General features: G+C 32.4%; 1 long non-coding RNA gene across 1 annotated transcript; it reads left to right on the plus strand.

Moving 5' to 3' along the window:
- The first annotated feature begins 5723 nt into the window (after positions 1–5723).
- LOC107866289 lies at positions 5724–8840 on the plus strand. Its single transcript, XR_001672853.2, has 2 exons — positions 5724–6826; positions 8018–8840. It is a non-coding gene; the product is annotated as an uncharacterized LOC107866289 (long non-coding RNA).
- Positions 8841–19523: the final 10683 nt, after the last annotated feature.

The following is a 19523-nucleotide window of genomic DNA, read 5'->3' on the forward strand; positions in this document are numbered from 1 at the left end:
TGAAAACAATGAGTTAAAGATCAATGTGAATTTAGCCTATGCTTAGCTCGTGTTTCTAGTTCATCGGTGAGGATGTTATGTTGTTTTGAGCTCTTAATTGATGTTTTTAATGATTTAGGATGCTGGGTACATGTATTTTGATGATATATTAAGGATATACAAGCTTCAAATCAAGTGGAAAAAACTCAAGAAGGCTCGGAATGCTCTACAAAAGCAGAAGACGCAAGTTGGACGCAATTTGGACCCCTGAAAATATTTGGCGAGTGTGGACTGTACAAGTGTCCAATTGAGGATTTCAAAATACAACTTGATTCAGAAGAGGCCCAAATGTTTGGAAATATGGCGCGTGTAGCTTAATTTGGAGATTAAGAAGGCCCCGCGTTGCGTTGAAATCAAGAACAACTACTGGAATTTGATAGATTTTTTGACAATTGTGAATTTGTTTTCTTTGCATCGCGCCGGTAACCAAAATTGGGATAATTCAGCCCAGCTGAAGTAAAACAGCGTAGAAACCCAATCCAAGTCGGTTTATGACTTGTATACTATAAATATAACATCCCAAATTCCTTTTTAATCATCTTGGGACCTCTTGGAAACCCTAGATCAACTTGGAACATCATTGGAGGTTACCACAACTTCTTTTTAAGTTTTATTATTTTTTAATTTAGTTTTTAATGGTTTGTATCATCATTCCAAGGGATTGGATGATGAATATTTCTATTCAAGGTTAGACCCTCTTTCCGGGGTTAAAGCCAAGAACATGATTACTATTGTTTTGGATTAATTTTGATTAATTTTTGCTTATCATATTTGGTGGTTTGTTTATTCTTATTTTAATTATTTTAAGGGTTCGTGACCCTTAGAATACATATATTGTCAACCTTTTGATCTCAGGAGAGGGAATAGGGAGATAGAACATGGGAATAAACAAAGTTTAGGTTTTTATTCTTTAATAAAATAAAGAATTAAACTTAGCGTCTAGGACAGAGATATACTTAGATGCCTTACTTGATTCATACGTAGGATGATAGATTTAAAGAAATTAAGTGGATTATTACATCCCCGCTCAACGAAGTAGTTGTAATATCCATATTAGGTAAAAGGTTATAGGTTGGGAAATGATGATCATGCAATTAACCCTGCGAATCAACAACCAAGATAAGCAAGTTAACGAATGAAATTCAATAACATAGTATGATTGTTCGAAGTGCTTTAACCCTAGGGTTTTCTCCATTGATTGTTCCAAGAATTTATTTTTATGCATTATTTATTTTATTTTTAATATACAAAATTACAAACTCTCTTTTTGTTTATTTTTTCTCAATTAGTTAGACTAAAATTAGATAGGCAGCAAATGCAAGTCCCTGAGAGATCTATACTTGGGCTTCCTTAAAGCCACTTTACTACTTGATAAGACCACATACACTTGCATGTGCTCTTGGGCGCTATCAGTCACATGTAGTGTGATTGTCGTGGTAGAATGTCTTCTGGGGCTAGCAAGGTTCCGCTTGCCTCTTCTTTTGCTCCTACACCAAAGGGTGCTGCTTCTGTATCTGTTTCTACTTCTGGTACCGGCACTAGCAAAAATTAGTTATATGCTCTTGCATCTTGCCAGGATTCTGAGTCATCTTCGAATGTTGTTACAGGTATGTTGAAACTATTCTCCTGTGATGTGTATTGTTTACTTGATCCAGGGTCTAATATTTTTATGAGACCCCATTTATGGTTGTGTATTTTGGTTTTGGTCTAAAATTTATTTCTGATCTTTTTTCTATATCTACCCCAGTTGATGACTCTATGATTGCTAAAAGAGTCTGTAGGGAGTGTATGGTATCTGTTTGTGTTAGAGAAACACTTATGGATTTGATAGAGTTAGATATGGTTGACTTTGATGTCATATTGGGGATCGATTTGTTGTATTTGTGTTATGCTTTCTTAGATTGTTGGACCCATAAGGTCATGTTCAAATTCCCCAAAGAGCCGATCATTATATGGGAAGGGGGTTTTTTAGTGCCTAAGGGGAGTGTCATCTCATATTTTATAGCCCGAAAGTTGATTTCTAAAGGGTGTTTATATCATTTGGTCTAGGATAAAGATTCTAACTCTAAAGGTCCTTCTCTAGAATCCATTCCTATGGTTAATGAGTTTCCCGAGGTTTTCCTTAATGATATTCTTTATGTACCTCCCAATAGGGAAGTTGATTTTGAGATTGATCTTGTTCTAGACACTCGTCCAATTTATATCCCTTATTATAGAATGGCTCCAGCTGAGTTGAAAGAGCTTAAGGAGCAATTCATAGATCTCTTAGATAAAAGTTTTATCCATCCTACTATGTCTCATTAGGAAGCTCCTGTGTTATTTATGTGTAAAAAGTATGGTTACCTTTGGATATGCATTGACTATCTTCAGTTGATTAAGGTGACCATAAAGAATAAGTAAGATCCTCCTAGGATTGATGACTTGTTTGATCAGTTTCAAAGTGCAAAGTGTTTCTTTAAGATTGATCTTAGATTGTGTTATCATCCACTTAAGTTAGGGAAGTGGATATCCCTAAGACTACCTTTAGGACCCGGTATGGTCACGATGAGTTCTTAGTCATGCATTTTAGGTTGACCAATGCTCTGGCAACATTAATGGATTTAATGAATAGGTTTTTCCATCAAATTCTATATTTGTTTGTCATTGTCTTTATTGATGACTTCTTGGTCTATTCTAAGAGTGAGGCGAATCATGTCAATTACCTCTGTACTGTATTGCAGACCTTGAAGGATAAATATTTATATGTCAAGTTCTTATAGTCGGATGTGTGTAAAGGTAGTTTTAAGAAGTTGAAGCATAAGTTGACTTCAACTGCAGTTTTGACCCTGCCAGAAGGTAATGATGGTTTTGTAGTGTAATATGATGCTTCTTGTGTTAGGATAGGTTGTGTGTTGATGCAACATGGTAGGGTGGTGGATTATTCTTCTAGGTAGTTAAAAGTTCATGAGAAGAACTACCCTACACATGACTTGTGATTGTTAGTAGTAGTATTTGCACTAAAGATTTGTCGTCACTACCTCTATGGGGTTTTTATTGACATCTTTTCTGATCATAAGAGCCTGCAGTATGTGTTTACTCAGAAAGATCTAAATCTTAGGAAAATGAGGTAGCTTGAGTTATTAAAGGACTATGATATGAGTCTTCACTCCTCTAGGTAAGGCTAATATTATTATTAATGCTCTTAGCAGGTTATCCATGAGGAGTCTAGATCATGTAGATAAGGATAAGCAGGAGTTAATAAAGGATATTCACCATTTGTCTAGCCTTGGAGTTAGTCTCATGGACTCTGAAGGTGGTGGTATATTTGTGCATCCGGTATCACAGTCATCTCTTGTTTTTGAGATAAGAAAAAGCCAATGTTAGATCCTAATTTAATCAAGATTAAGAGTAATATGGGTTAGTAAAAGGTTGTTGACTTCGTGATTGGTGGTGATGGTATCCTGAGGTACCAAGGTAGGTTATGTTTTCCTGATGTCGATGGGTTGAGAGAAAGGATTCTAGCAAAAATGCATCAATCTTCTTATGTTATTCATCCTTATTGTATAAAGATGTATCATGATCTCAAGGAGTTCGATCGGTGGAACAATATGAAATGACATGTGCCTATCTATGTGGCTTTGTGTATGTTGTGTTAATCTCCAACAATAAGCTCTGTTGAACATAACTAGAAACTTCCTCTGTGAATAACAATTCTAATAACCTAGCATTCCACCTTCCTTCCCCAAACAATTGTCTCACATCTTCCACTATATATACATCCAACGCTGCTATAGGCAATAAATAATGGAGATACCCAAGTTGTGTCCAATTATCATGCCAAATATTAGCATGATCATTCTTGGGTTCCCAACATATTTCTTGATCCACATAGTCACTAGCTTCAAGCATCTCCTTCTAAGTTTGTGAACCAGTTTTCCATTCCACAAGTTGAGGGGCATGTCTCTTACAATATTTGTTCCACATGAAAATAATCCACATTGACTTCCGAGTTCTAAAAATCCACCATAATTTAGCAAATAAAGCTTTAGAGATGTCAAACAGATTTCTAAAACCTAATCTCCTTTAATCTTTGGCCTGAAAATATCAACCCATGCAACCTAATGTTTGTTCCTACCTACCTTCTTAAAATTCCATAGAAATCTCGCAAAGATTCTATGTAAATCATGTATGACATATTTAGAAGGATTTATGGCAGACAATAAGTAAATAGGAATATTGTTCAACACATTATTAATTAAAACAGCCTTACCTCCAACGAATAATAATTTTCCTTTCCATGTCTGTACTTTGTTGTGCACCTTTTTGATAAGCTCTGCAAAATGAGACTCTCTTTCTTGTATGACCAATAGGTCACCCCACGTACATCAGAGGAAATTTGCCTCTAGGAAAACCAATACATTCTTCTATCTCCTGAACAATAATGCTGACAATCTTGGTATGTACAAAAAAAGGCACTTTTATCATTGTTAATCTTCTGTCTTTATTGCTTTTCATACGTTCCAAGAGTATTCATCACCATTTGAAGAGATGTTCTGTCTGCAGAAACAAATAAAATAGTATCATCAGCATAAGCCAAATGATTAATGTCATCATTCCATTTTGGCACCATAATTTAGCAAATAAAGCTTTAGAGATGTCAAACAAATTTCTAAAACCTAATCCTCCTTTAATCTTTGGCCTGCAAATATCAACCCATGCAACCCAATGTTTGTTCCTACTTACCTCCTTAAAATTCCATAGAAATCTCACAAAGATTCTACGTAAATCATGTATGACATATTTAGAAGGATGTATGGCAGACAACTAGTAAATAGGAATATTGTTCAACACATTATTGATTAAAACAGCCTTACCTCCAACGAATAATAATTTTCCTTTCCATGTCTGTACTTTGTTGTGCACCTTTTTTATAAGCTCTACAAAATAAAACTCTCTTTCTTGTATGACGAATAGGGCACCCCACGTACATCAGAGGAAATTCGCCCCTAGGAAAACCAATACATTCTTCTATCTCCTGAACAATAATGCTGGCAATTTTGGTATGTACAAAAAAGGCACTTTTATCATTGTTAATCTTCTGTCCTGATTGTTTGTCATACATTCCAAAAGTATTCAGAAACAAATAAAATAGTATCATCAGCATAAGCCAAATAATTAATGTCATCACTCCATTTTTGCACCCCAAAGCCTTTGAACTCATTATTCTAAAATAAATAATTCAGGGCTCTAGCCAATACTTCAGCAGACAGAATAAATAAGGCAGGAGAGAGAGGATCTCCCAGCTTTACCGCTCTGGAAGAATGAAAGAAATCATAAGATTGATCATTGATCAGTATAGAATACCAATTATTTATCCACCACTTGTTTATTAAATCCCATTTTCTCCAAAACTTTTATCAAAAAATCCCAATCCACTCTGTCATAGGCTTTGGCTATGTCTAATTTAATTACCACATTAGCAGGTTTACCCCTTTCTCTAATGTCAATAATTATCTCTTGAGCAAGAACATTCTCAGTAATATTTCTTCCTTTCACAAAATCAAATTGATTCGTTGAAATAAGCATAGGAAGATACTTTTCAACTCTGTTATGAAGAACTTTGGAAATCACTTTATTAAGAAAATTACTTAAACTAATTGGTCTCATATCTGAAAATGACTGAACAAAGTCTTTCTTAGGTAATAAGACCAAACTTGTATGAGTAATAGACTTAGGAAGAGATCTTCCTTCAAAAAATTATTCCACCACTTTAATAATGCCAGTTCGAACAATATCCCAACAACTCTGATAGAATAGACCAGTAAACCATTCGGTCCACTAGCACTTTCCCCATTCAATTCAAAAATCACATTCTTCACCTCTTCTTCAGTTGGTACAGCATTGATGAAATTATTCATCTCATCCATAACCAATGATGGAATATGAGTCAATAAATAAAAATTATTTTGGCCCTGCTCACATGAAAATTGTTTTTGGAAATAAGAGATAGCTTCAGCAGCCACTTGTTCATTACCTTCTTCCCATTGACCATTCTCTTTAATGATTCTACCGATAGACAATTTTTTTCTCCTTCCATTCGCTAGAATATGAAAAAATCTAGTATTCATGTCACCTTCAGAGAACCATTGAATCCTAGCCTTTTGCCTCCAAAATTCCTCTTCGAAATACAAATATTTCTTCAATTCAGCTTGTGCCTTCTAAAGGATAATTCTATTACTAGAGGTTGGATTTTCTTCAAACAATTCTTCTTTGAGTCTGACAACTTCTTCTCTTATGATTAATTGTTTGAAAATATCACCAAATCTCTCCCTACTCTAAGAAACAAGGGTTGGTTTGGTATTCTTCAGTTTTTTTCTTTAAACCAATGAAAATATCAGCTTCTTCTTGAGATGTCAAACTGTTTCTCACCACCTCTTTAAAATCTGACTGTTCCACCCAAAATTTTAAAAATTTGAATTATCTTCTGAATTGCATAGATTGACCACCACAAGATAACAACAATGGAGCATGGTCCGACCCTGTCCTTGCAAAATATTCTATTTCCACCTGCCCTGCTATGCTAAGAAAAAATTGATTCATCACTATTCTATCTAATATTTTAAATATACATTCACTGTCGCCCCTTCCATTCCACCATGTAAAAGGATTCCCTTTGAAATTTAATCCAACAGATCACAAGAGTTAATACAGAAGGCAAAGTCTTCTATTTCCCTTAAAGTGATAGGCAACCCACCAATCTTCTTTTCATCTGTCATTATTACAGTGAAATCACCACCAACAATCCAAGGTAAGTTTATGTTGTGATAAATAGAATATACATCTTCCTATAAGCTCAGTCTTTCCTGCTCATCACATTTAGCATATACAATTGTAATGACCAATGATTGCCTAAATTCCTGAAAATTTAATTGTAATGTCAATTGTTGGTCAGTATCTGAGAGAACCCCTACATGTACATGATCTTGAATGAAAAACTATATTTTTCCATTCACATTGTAATTAGCATACCGTATCCTCAATCTTCTCTTATACTTGTGAATTTGTCTTGCTTCCTGAAATGGTTCCATTAGAGCAATAATAGCAAATTTATGAAACTTGTGCAGTATTTGAATCCTCTAGAATGAATTTTGGGTCCTTATTGACCTCATATTCCAAAATAAGTCTTTTAGATTCATTTAACAGTAGCTTTAGCAAACCTCTTAGGATTAACCCTTGTAAGCTGATTCTCCACCTTATTTCTGACTTTGCTTGCCTTTGATACTATTATATGGAAATATCTGCAGATTGCAAAACTTTTTTCTCCACCTGCTTATTTTCATGTTCTTCCTTATCTTCACTTTCAACAACAGTACTTATGTTCCTATTGCGAGTAGCTAAATCTTGCACCTAATGAGAAAGAATATCATGAATTATTCTGATAGGGCTTGATTTTATGCTTACTGTTAGTGCTTGCTGATTTTCTCCCAATGGACCATGTTCTTGCTCAATATTTTGTTTGCTAATACTCAACTCTGGAGGGTAGCTACCTATTTGTTGGCTCATCTCTTGTTATGATACCTCATCTCTCATTATTGATTCTTCTATTTGAAGTGGTTCATGATATGCGGTATTTTCCAATGCCAACATGTCTTGTTCACTCTGATTATGCCCAACATGGTTTGTAGGTATCTCATACCCTTGCTCCTTTTGATTCTCCCTACTTTTTTCTAGGTGATTTTCATTAGTCATGATCTCCACAAGGCTGGTATTGATGGTTATTTCAGTTGTTGATTGTGTTGTCATAGCAGGAAACTGATCTACACTCACTGATGCTTTTATCAAATTAGACTCTTCTTCTGTATTCACTTTCTCTGTCACCTCTTTTCCTGATTTGTCTTTGTAACCATGAAGTATAGATGAAGATATAGTTTCTTTTCCTGTTTGATCTTTTTTGTTACTTGCAACTTCCTAATTTTTTTGTTGTTGTTCATGTTCCCAGGTGTTTCAATGTGGTTATTTGTGGGACTTTTATAATGCGCTTCTTCTTCTGGTGTAATATTTTGTATGCTACTGTGGAAAGCTTTTTCAACTCTGGTGCTAATTTTGTTTTACGAGTTCAGCTCAGAAACACCATCATCTTTATCTTTCTCCTCTACTTGTTGACTCAAAGCCTCAAAATGATTGTTGGTACTGATGATACTACTTCTTTCCACTGCCTTGTCACTTATTAGTTCTCCTTTTCCTTTTGTAAAGAATCTATTGGTAGGATTCCATTTAGTAATCAAAGCACCCTTATACATTCTCCTTTGATCTGGTTTCTCCTCCACTATTGTACCTTACTCTTCTTTTTCATTTTTCTTCTGCAACTCAGGATGTAAAATTCTGCATTCATCCTCATTATGCCTCTTTAATTTACATCTCTTACAATAATAAAGGAGGGCATCGTACTGGATTTTGACCTTTACTATGTTATTCTCCTGTTCAACTTCATTTTCTATCTCCGGGAGCACATAATCAGATTTATCCGCAAGCAAGTCTAGCTATACTTTCACTCTAGCACAACTAGGACGAGTCTTATTAATGGTTGTTGAATCCAGCTGTAGAGGTTTTCCAACTGCTGATGCCAATGAGAAAAGAACCTCTTTAACTAAGAAAGTGGGCAAGAGATCTGGAAAATATATCCAAGTAGTTGCCAGAGACGTTTCTTCCTTTGGTCTAAAATTTGTATCATATATGAATGGGCGCATTTGATATGCATATCCCTCTTTGGCAACTATGTAATAAGCGTTTTTGATAAAATATAAATGTAATCTTCAATCATCTCAAAACGCACTAGTACATGTCTATTTCTCAACAAACTTATTTTACATTCACCTTTGATGCCACACTGTTTTGTAATTAACTCCCTTAATTCCGTAATATCAAATCAGCCATATGAGAATTTACCCACAACAGTATATTATAAATTCTCAATTATATTCATCCTATTCACTTCTTGTGCAGTACACCCGAATGTCTGAATACCATCTATAAAATCAGCTTTCATAACTAGAATAGGCTCAACTTCAACCTTAGAATTCATTATTTGAATGCTTCAATATATCTACAAAATTTCTTTTTGGACTTGTACTTTCACCATTAAGTAGATTAGGGTTCAGCTGACTGAGTGCCTCAATGGATAGAGGAGGGAATTGGGTTGTGGAAGAAGATTCCAGGTCAGTCATCGGAGATGGCTGGCTGCCCGCTGTTAACATGGCAGCTACGTCTAGGGTAGGAGCCGTTTATATCCAATGGTGTTTTCATACCAATCAAATCACTGTTTAATATTTTGTTCTTTTCATCAAATTATATGAAAAAAAAAAAAAAAAATTGTAATTGATATTTATTTGAACTTTAAATTGTAACACCTGAACCAGATTTTTATTTGATAACACCGAATGCGTATGAGAAACTTTCTGGCGGTCGTAACATACTTCATTCCAAAAAAAACTCTACTACATGAAAGAATGGTTGTTGAAAGGCAGTCCCTCCAAATTATGTATATAATATGGTATTTTTAGTTTAAACTCATTTTCATTCACCAAAACAAAAAGTATTTTCACTAAAAACTCTTAATGAAATAACTTATTTTAATATAATTTCTTAATTATATAAAAAATATATTCATTTTAAATTAAAAACATCATATAATATAAGTAGGAGGAAGTACCCTAGTAGTATGTAGGTCCTTCTTGTGGAATTAGTGAACCGACATTAAATATTTGGCGAGCAAACCCAAGAAATTGTCAAAGTAGGCCACCAAAATACAGGATCGAATTCAGTACGTATCTATTTTTCTTTTGTCAACATAAAACATCTTAGGCCAACAGTGAAGCCACATTTGTAGGCCACCAAAATACAGGATCGAATTCAGTACGTATCTATTTTTCTTTTGTCAACAAAAAACATCTTAGGCCAACAGTGAAGCCACATTTAATCAAGACATTCAGACATTATCTATTTTTCTTTTGTCAACAAAAAACATCTTAGGCCAACAGTGAAGCCACATTTAATCAAGACATTCAGACTTTGATTAATGTTTGGCATTATACATAAATAAATATGATCCTAAATTTGACATCAAATTATAACTTTGATCTTAAACTTTGATAGTACACAAATAGGATCTTTAACTATTCAAAACCTGAACAAATATGACCTCCGATTTTACAACCCCATGCGTGAGTTTCACTCGCGCCTATGTAGAAAGCTCATTCAATCACATGGTGCCACATCGTTAAAAGGACTGACTTGGAGGGAGGTTATATTTGTGCAGTTTTGAATAGTTAAAGGTCATATTTGTGCACTGTCAAAGTTTTGCTTTTTGTGTTAAAACGACATCGTTATTATTATTATTATTATTATTATTATTATTATTATTATTATTATAGCAACAGCACCTAACTTTTTTTTATTAAAAAAAAATCACTAGTAGGGATCGAACCCGCGCAGTAGACTTAAGGAAGTGCCCAAAAAGAGCAAATAACACCACTGGGTTATCTAAATGTCTTATTTCATGTGGTTCAACATTAATATACATACATAAATATAGATTTTCTACCTTATATATATAGCGTAATTTTTTTACCGAGGGGGTTCGGGTGAACCCCATGGCAACCATGTAGGTACGCCCCTGCGTTAATTTATTAATGTTTTGATAACATTAATTTAATAACATTTTAATAACGTTAATTTGATAACGGTAATTTAATATACTACTACTACTATCCTTAATAACGTTAATTTAATAATGTTTTATTAAAACTATAATTTTTTTTATTATTACTATAGTTTCATCTTTAATTTAATATTTAAATAAATTATATTTAGATATATTATATAATATAAATTCTTCCTGCTTTATAATATATATACATACCCACGCGATTTTTTCGTATAAGGCTGACTCACCTAATTAATAAATCTTCAATATTGCTCTTTTTTCGCAATGACAAAAGAAATTGGATGTCATTTTCATTTTTGAGCCAAAAATAATTAAAAAAATAATAGTGAACAGTCATTTAAAGGTCATATTTATGCAATTTTGAATAGTTAAAAGTCATATTTGTGCATTGTCAAAGTTTAAGGTCAAAGTTATAATTTGGTGTCAAGTTTAGGATCATATTTATATATTATGCCCTTAGATTTTAAGCTGGATGTGCCCAGTTTTGCGTGTTGAACACTCTTTTTGCCACGTAAAATCGGAGGTCATATTTGTGCAGTTTTGAATAGTTAAAGTTCATATTTGTGCACTATCAAAATTTAAGGTTAAAGTTATAATTTGATATCAAGTTAAGGGTAATATTTATGTATTATGCTTCTTTTTGTTTTAACTGCAGGGGCAAATAGTAGATTGAGCGAGCGTGTAACTATGGTAGTGTGTCTACTATTACAATAACACACATTATAATTCTATAAAATGAAGTCAGATAAACATAGAAAATATCGATAGTAATAAAAATAGCATAATAAATATAGCAGTAACTATAATAAAATAATATTATAATAATGTGCCCACCATTATTAATTGAATTGAATTAAGCAATATTCATAATTACATTATTTATATGATAATTATAAGTAAATATTTATGGTATATATCAATTAGTAACTTGATAAAAAATGATAATTGTGTAATAGATACAGAGGCGGGCCTAGCAAATATTAGGTGTTCCAGCACCCGTTAAATTCGATGTAAATTAGATATAATTATATAATTTTAAAAAAATAGATATAATTGTACAGAAATGCTTAAAAATCAATATAGGATGGATAAAAGCAACCTTAGAACCAAGAAGATAGCTGAGTGTCAATACATGCGTTTGAATCTCTCCGACCCGAGCACCACAACCCCTAAATCTTGAGTCCACATTGAATAGACTTTGCTCCTTAATTTAAAGTGCCCGATTGGTTAAGCTCTGTAGTTCCTTATTCATTAGATATTGAAATTCTCAATAAGATCTGTTGTTCCTACATTGGCTAGTAATGGCTCCACATTAATAGGGCGGATTTAGGGGAAGGCAGGGTATTTCGATTTACTTCTATTAAAAATATATAGAAAGGAGAGTTGAGGGCGACCAAGGGTAGATTTGAAATTTTATATTTATTTTAATAATTAAGAATATTTTTTGTATCTTATATCTATTTTATTATATTATAATAATTTTAGAAAAAATCTTTTCATGCTTCTACTTCTCTAACAAATGTGAATATCTATTCAAAAAAAAAAAATATCTTTCCTAAAATATCTATTGATGTGTCTATTTTATTCTTATTTTATCCCACTTAATAAGAAAATATAATTAAAAAATAAACATTAAAATACCTTTTAAAAGAATGTTATTAATTCATTAATATTTTTTTATTTTTTCAAATCTATTTTAATAATTAAGGGTATTTTTTGTATTTCATATATATTTTGTAATAATTAAGAATATTTTTTGTATTTAATATATATATTATTATTGCAATAATTGTAGAAAAATATATATCTATATCCATGTGGCTATTGTTTCCACCACATGGACATTAAAAAATATTTCAAGATGATGATTCTAGAATTAAATTAAAAAATAATAATTACTATTTTACCATACAAATATCTATCAAAGTGGTTATTGTTTCCACCACAAAATTAATGACACTATATATGATAAAATAATTTGAAAAAATTGATAATGAATAAAAAATGCATCCTTAAATAGGTCCCCATCAAGTTCATGCGTGATAGTATTTTTTTAAGCAAAAAACCAAAATATTGAAAGTATGGAATATTGAAATTTTTGACAGAGTAAGAATTTTCACTTAGAAAATTTAAAATATAAGAAAATAAATATATGAATAAAAAAATTCAATGTTTACCAGGAAGAATTTTGTAAATCTAATTAATTCATTGTTTTTTTTTTCTTATATTTCATGTCTGAATAAATGACGATATATAAAATAGGACAATATAATTATTGTTCTACCATATAAATATCTATATCCATGGGGCTATTGTTTTCACCATATGGACAATAAAGGGCATTTCAAGATGATGATATTAGAATTAAATTAAATAAAATAATAATTACTAGTCTTTCACACAAATATCTATCAAGATGGCTATTGTTTCCACCACAAATTTAGTGACACCAGCTTTTAGAATTGATATGATATTTCTTCTCCAGACTAGACTAGAAAATAGATGACTCATCAAATAAAAAGTAACTCTTCATATTAACCAAAAAAATAAGTTCTTCTCTCATCATCAGTTCTCAATTCTCATATATCTGTATATGTGTAAGTATTTGTACATTCTCATTCATTTTTTTCTCTGAATATTTATTTATTTCTTCAACAAGAATAATTTTTATGTTTTTTTGATAAGTAGATGATTTTTGGTAAAATGAAAAATTTTTACTATTTAATTTCAGCATGTGTTTTAGTAAAAATTTATCTATATAATGTAATTGACTTTTGAAATTGTAAAACGCAGATAATGATACATCATAAGTCTTGTTTCTCAAAATATTTGCAGTAATTGCTTTAGTTTTTTCGTGTTCCTCGAGCTTTAGATTAATATATGCTGTTACTTTTCCTTCTTCATCTGAGGCTTTTTAATTAAATTTATTTTTTAGATAAGTCAGATTTTTTTAAAAATTTTAAATATATATATATATATATATATATATATATATATATATATATTCCAATGAAACCAAGTTTAGATCTGCTCATCTTTTTAAAAAGATTTAAAAATATCACAATAATACCTAACTTTAAGATCTGCTCGTTTTTTGATACAATATTTTACATATTTATTTTAAAATTTATTTAAAAATAAAATTAATTATATATCCATTTTGAACTGTCTGTTTTGCAGTTTTATCTCTTCGGTGATAGATATCTACATGTATATATTTGATTGTGTGGTAAGTACAACTTATTATACTTTTTAATTTAATTATAAATATTTTTTTATGATTTTAATATAATATGAAATGCTTATTTTTCTCTGTTAATGAGTGTCTCTTGTATTTTTTTTAAAAATCACATGTCTTGCATAAATAAAATTATTACTTTCTATGGATGTGTAATGAACTTTTACTTGTATTATTTTTTTTTCAAGAATTCATAAAAATATTTGAGCCGCAAAAAATATTGCGTAATAGAGATTCTAAAATTGATCAAACTTTTGAAAAAAAATATCGATAAAATGCTAGAATACGTGAATTATAAAGTCTGATGCCACTTGAGAAAAAAGAAGCCTTTTTAGCACATCGACGAGCAAGAAGAGCAAAGTTAAAAAGACAATGATTTTCTAATTGTACTATAAACAATATGTTTTTAGCTCTATATTGTTGATATTTAACGTGATTTTTTATCTCTATATTTTACCTGAGATAGAAGTGAAAAGAAAGAACATATCGGGTTCATTGAGATTGTTTGTTTGAATAGTATTCACTTTCTGGTTTGATTAGTCTTCACTTTCTTAAATGAACTAAAGGGAAGCGTAGATGGAAAATTCTTTTTGGTAAATTAAGCTCTAGATTGGCAGATGATTTTTAATAGGAATAGTGTTGCTTTATTTCTTTAGTTTATCTAAACTTCTCTGAAAGAGCCTAAGCCTATGAAGATCAATCTTTTGTGAAAGTTTTAATTTTGATATTCAAATCTACATATGAAGGTTTTCCGATGCAACATAGTAGCCAGTGGAATGTCAAACATATGAAGGTACTTACATCGCATATTTAGTATAATTCAACTTGAGTGCAGTACTTGCTGAACTCTGTTACGAACGTGTATGTATAAATCCACAAAACTCTACCAAACGGTACTACTAACCACACAAAAACCCTAGCTGGAGGCGCATGCAGAATCACTAAAACCTTAATATTTTCCGACTAATATGGCCACTACTTCCGATGGAGTCAACCCATCAGAGGAATCTAAAATTCAGTTCACAAAAGAGGAAAGTAAATTCAGAGATAATGCACCCAAGTATGTTGATTTATTAAAACCTAAAGTTCACGTTCGTGAGAATGTTAAGATTACTCCTAAACCGGTGGTAATGATGCATGGGGAACCAAGCATAACTTGGAAGGCTTCAGAAGTACAGACCATGATATTACAGGAGAATTTACAATTTGCAATTATGGTTAAGTAATCATATAGTAAACCAGCTATTTGGAATTGAGAAAGATGATTCCAAATCAGTGTGGGATCAAGGGAGATTGTACAATTAGAGTATTGGATGAAAGGAATATTTTGATACGGTTGAATCAATTAGAAGATTACATCAAGTTTTTATCAACCACTGCATATTATATCAATACTAATGGAAGATTATGGCAAATGAGAACACTTAAATGGGATCCATGGTTCGAGCCTGATGTTGAAACTACAATTGGTGTTGCATGAATTTCATTACCTATTTGCCTCCTAATTTCTTTGCAAAGGAGGCTATTTTCCCAATTGCCTCAGTAGTAGGTAAACCATTAACACTTGATATGGCTACCAAAAATCATACAAGACCAAGTTGTGAACGAGTAAAAATTAAGGTGGACTTGGTAGTTAAATTACCTAATAGGGTGAAGATTAATGAAGAAAATGATGTCACAGGGGAAGTAAATCAAAATGGATCCATACTCAGTATGACTACAAGCCAAAATACTGTAAGAAGTGTTGTTTACAGGGTCATGGTGAGGATTCATATTGGAATATACACCCAAAATTATTTGAGCAGGAACAAAAACAAAGGGTAGAAAAATCCTCTGAGAAAAATGATGTCACTGTAGAAGAAAAGAATGAAGAAGCAGATTCAGTAGAGGATAATAGTCATCTATGGAATCTGAGAAAGAATAAATACAAGAAAGATAAGTATGGGCACATAATAGGTGAGGTTCAAAAGAAAGATGCAATCCAGACTTCAAATGCATTTAATGTATTAGAACATGGAGAAGTAGAAGAGCAACAAATAATTAGTAAAGCACCAATACAGAAGAGTACAAAGGATTGGGTTAATAGAAGTTTTGGGAAAGATGCAAAGGAATTAGTAGCAGAACAAGAGCTTAATACTGAAGATGGTAATAAATAAAAGCAAGAGGATAGAAGTAGCAAAGAACAAATTAAAGATGTTGAGCAGAAGCAACAGGTAAAGAAGCAGCTGATCATAACAAAGAGCAGGAGTAGGAACAGACAAAGCAAGTTAGTCAGGGACTAAGTGAGAAACAGAATGCCACAAAGGATGTCATGGTATTACAAAAAGGAGAAGAAGGGAAGCGCCAAACAATATTGGAGAATATTATGCCTTTGGCAATTGAAGCAGGAAATATAATGGATAATGTGAATAAAGAGCATGAAGATATGGATGATGAAGACTTAGGTGATAATATTGACAATGCAACACTTAGGGGAGATTTATCACCAAAGCAGGTGGATTCCAATAAATCTAAACAAGGAAGACATAAGAAGAAAAGAAGAAGCACAAATACAGCAGCAGTAGTAAATCCAATAAGGATAAGAAGCACCATTTCAAGATCTATTTCCAAATGAATGCATTAATCTGGATATTAGATCTGTGAACACACAGAAATCATTTACAAGATTAATAAATATGCATAGGGATATCACTTTGGTTTCATTGGTCTTATGGAACTATTTCAGGAAAGCCATACTATAGAAGATTATAAAAGAAAACTTGGGATGCAGCATGCAATAGCAAACATTTCAGGAAAATTTTGGGCATTCATGGACTCAAATTTGACTTGTAGTGTAGTGTCTGATGAAGAACAATGGTGGAGAATCAACAAGCTGGAATAATAGTGATGGTGACTTTAGTGTATGCAAAATGCAATCAAAATAATAGGATGAGGCTGTGGGAAGCTTTGAAAGAGACAACAAATAATATACATGAACCTTGAATGGTAGGAAGTGATTTTAATATCATAAGAAGAGATGAGGAGAAATTAGGGGGTCTACTAGTAACTTTTGAGAAAACAGAAAAATTTAATCAGTGTATAAGCATTTGCAGTTTAGAAGAAGATGAGTTCAAGAGAAGCAAATTCACTCAGTGGAATGGCAGAATAGATGTTGATTGCATTTTTAAAAGGTTGGATAGAGTTCTTGTCAATGATAAATGGCAAGGATTATTTCTAGTTACTAAGGTGGAGAATTTGACGAGAAGTGTCTCAGATCATGCACCTCTATTGTTACAATGCAGCATAATATAGGAGCAGGTGGTTAAGCTATTTAGATTTCTTAACTTTTGGCTGAAGGAGGAATCATGCTTGGAGGTTATAAGAAATAATTGGAATGTGGAGATAGCAGGGAATCCTTTCAACATATTTCATCAAAAGTTGAGAAGACTAACGCAGCTTTGACCCAGTGGAGTAAGCAAACTTTTGGAAATATATTTCAAGAGATTGCTACTCTTGAACGGGTAATTAAAGTGAGAGAAAAGCAATTTCAGGACGATCCTACTGGCGTAAACAAATGTAATCTGTTTAAAGCACAAACTAAATTAGCTTTACAATTAAAGAGGGAAGAGAAATTTTGGAGATAGAAGGTTGGCTTTGACTGGTTTAAAGATTGTGAAAGAAACATAAAAAATTTTCATACTGTGGTAAGAGAAAGAAGAGCAAGACTCAAGATCCAAAGAATTCAGAATGATGAAAGAGATTGGCTGGACAATTAAGATGATATTGCTGAGGCTGCAATCAATTTTTATCAAAGGTAATTTCAAAAGCAGGAAGATGCTGAGGATTTCACTATGTTGGATGGATTGCCAAAAGTAATATCAAAATTTCAAAATGTGAATCTGAAAAGCATTCCAACTATTAAGGAAGTAAAATTGGCAGTCATAGGTCTAAATAGAGACAGTGCAGTTGGTCCTAATGGTATAACAGGTGCTTTCTTCCAGGATGCTTGGAGCATAGTATCAAATGATCTTCATCAGATGGTAATAACTTTTTTTAATCTGTATGAAGTTCCTAGATTTATCACACATACTAATTTGGTGTTGTTACCAAAAAAGTTAGTGGTAAATACTTTCTCAGATCTAAGGCATATATCTCTTAGCAACTTTATGAATAAGATTTTTTCAAGAATCATTTATGAGAGGTTAAAGAGTATATTACCAGATATAGTATCTGAGAAACAGGTAGGTTTTATTCAAGGGAGAAGCATTGCTGAGAATATCTTAGTGGTTCAAAAGATAGTATCTGAAATCAAGAAGAGAGGTAAAGTCCCTAATATGATATTAAAGTTGGATATAATGAAGTCTTATGATAGAGTTGAGTGGCTATTTCTGACTAAGGTGCTAAGAAGAATAGATTTTTGTGAAGAAATCAGACATGATTTTCAGGTTATTATCTAATAACTGGTATTCTATACTGATGAATGGACAACCTAGAGGATTTTTTAAGTCCTCCAGGGGTCTGAAATAAGAAGATCTTTTTTCACCTACCCTATTTATTATTGCAGCTGAAGTGCTATCTAGAAGTCTGAAGGATTTGATGGTGAAAAAAGAATTCAAGTTGTTTGGTATGCCTAGAGGGAGTCTAAAAATTAATCATCTGGCCTTTGCAGATGATATGATCATTATATGTAAAGCTAAACTCCACACATTGCAGTTAGTGACATCAACATTGGACAATTATGAAAGGGTCTCAGGTCAGAAGATCAATAAGGAAAAAAATGCTATGTATATGCATGAAAGTGTCTCTAATGGAGTAGTAGTCATGGCTGAAGTTGCTACAGGAATATTAAGGCAAGAATATTCATATATCTAGGATGTCCTATTTTCTATATGAGGAAGAAAAAGGTCTATTACCAGTAGCTAATGAATAGAATAAGCAACAAATTGAAGGATTGGAAAGGTAAACTTTTATCTTTAGGGGAAAGAGTTGTTTTAATCAATCATGTGTTGCAGAGTATGCCAATACATTGTTTATCAGTGATGAATCCACCTAAGAATATACTAGATACTACTTAGAAAACCCTTATAAGGTTCTTTTGGAGTAGTTCAATAGGAGGTAAAGGCAAACATTGGGTATCTTGGTCTAAATTATATTTACCAGTAGAGGAAGGGGTCTGGGTTTTAGACAATTGCAAAATGTATCCACAACTTTGTTTCGTAAACTATGGTGGAATTTCAGGACTAGGAACACTATTTGGAGTGACTATATGAAGAATAAGTATTGCAGGAAATACCATCCAAAAGAAATTGTGTGGAAAACAGGAGGAGGATCTCAAGTTTAGAAGAAGTGTTACAAGTGAGGAAACTTATGGATCACCTCATTAATTGGAGGCTTAGAGGAGGCGATGCTCATATATGGTATGATAACTGGAGTGGTATTGGTGATTTGTACTAAATAATGCAGGACAATAAAGAATGGGATGATAGGTACAAGCAAGTCAAGGATTTGGTAATTAATAGCCAATGGAATGGGGATCTCTTAACAGAACTATTCACAGATGATATT

The sequence above is a fragment of the Capsicum annuum genome, chromosome 3 (genome assembly GCF_002878395.1).
Source record: "Capsicum annuum cultivar UCD-10X-F1 chromosome 3, UCD10Xv1.1, whole genome shotgun sequence".
NCBI lineage: Eukaryota > Viridiplantae > Streptophyta > Magnoliopsida > Solanales > Solanaceae > Capsicum > Capsicum annuum.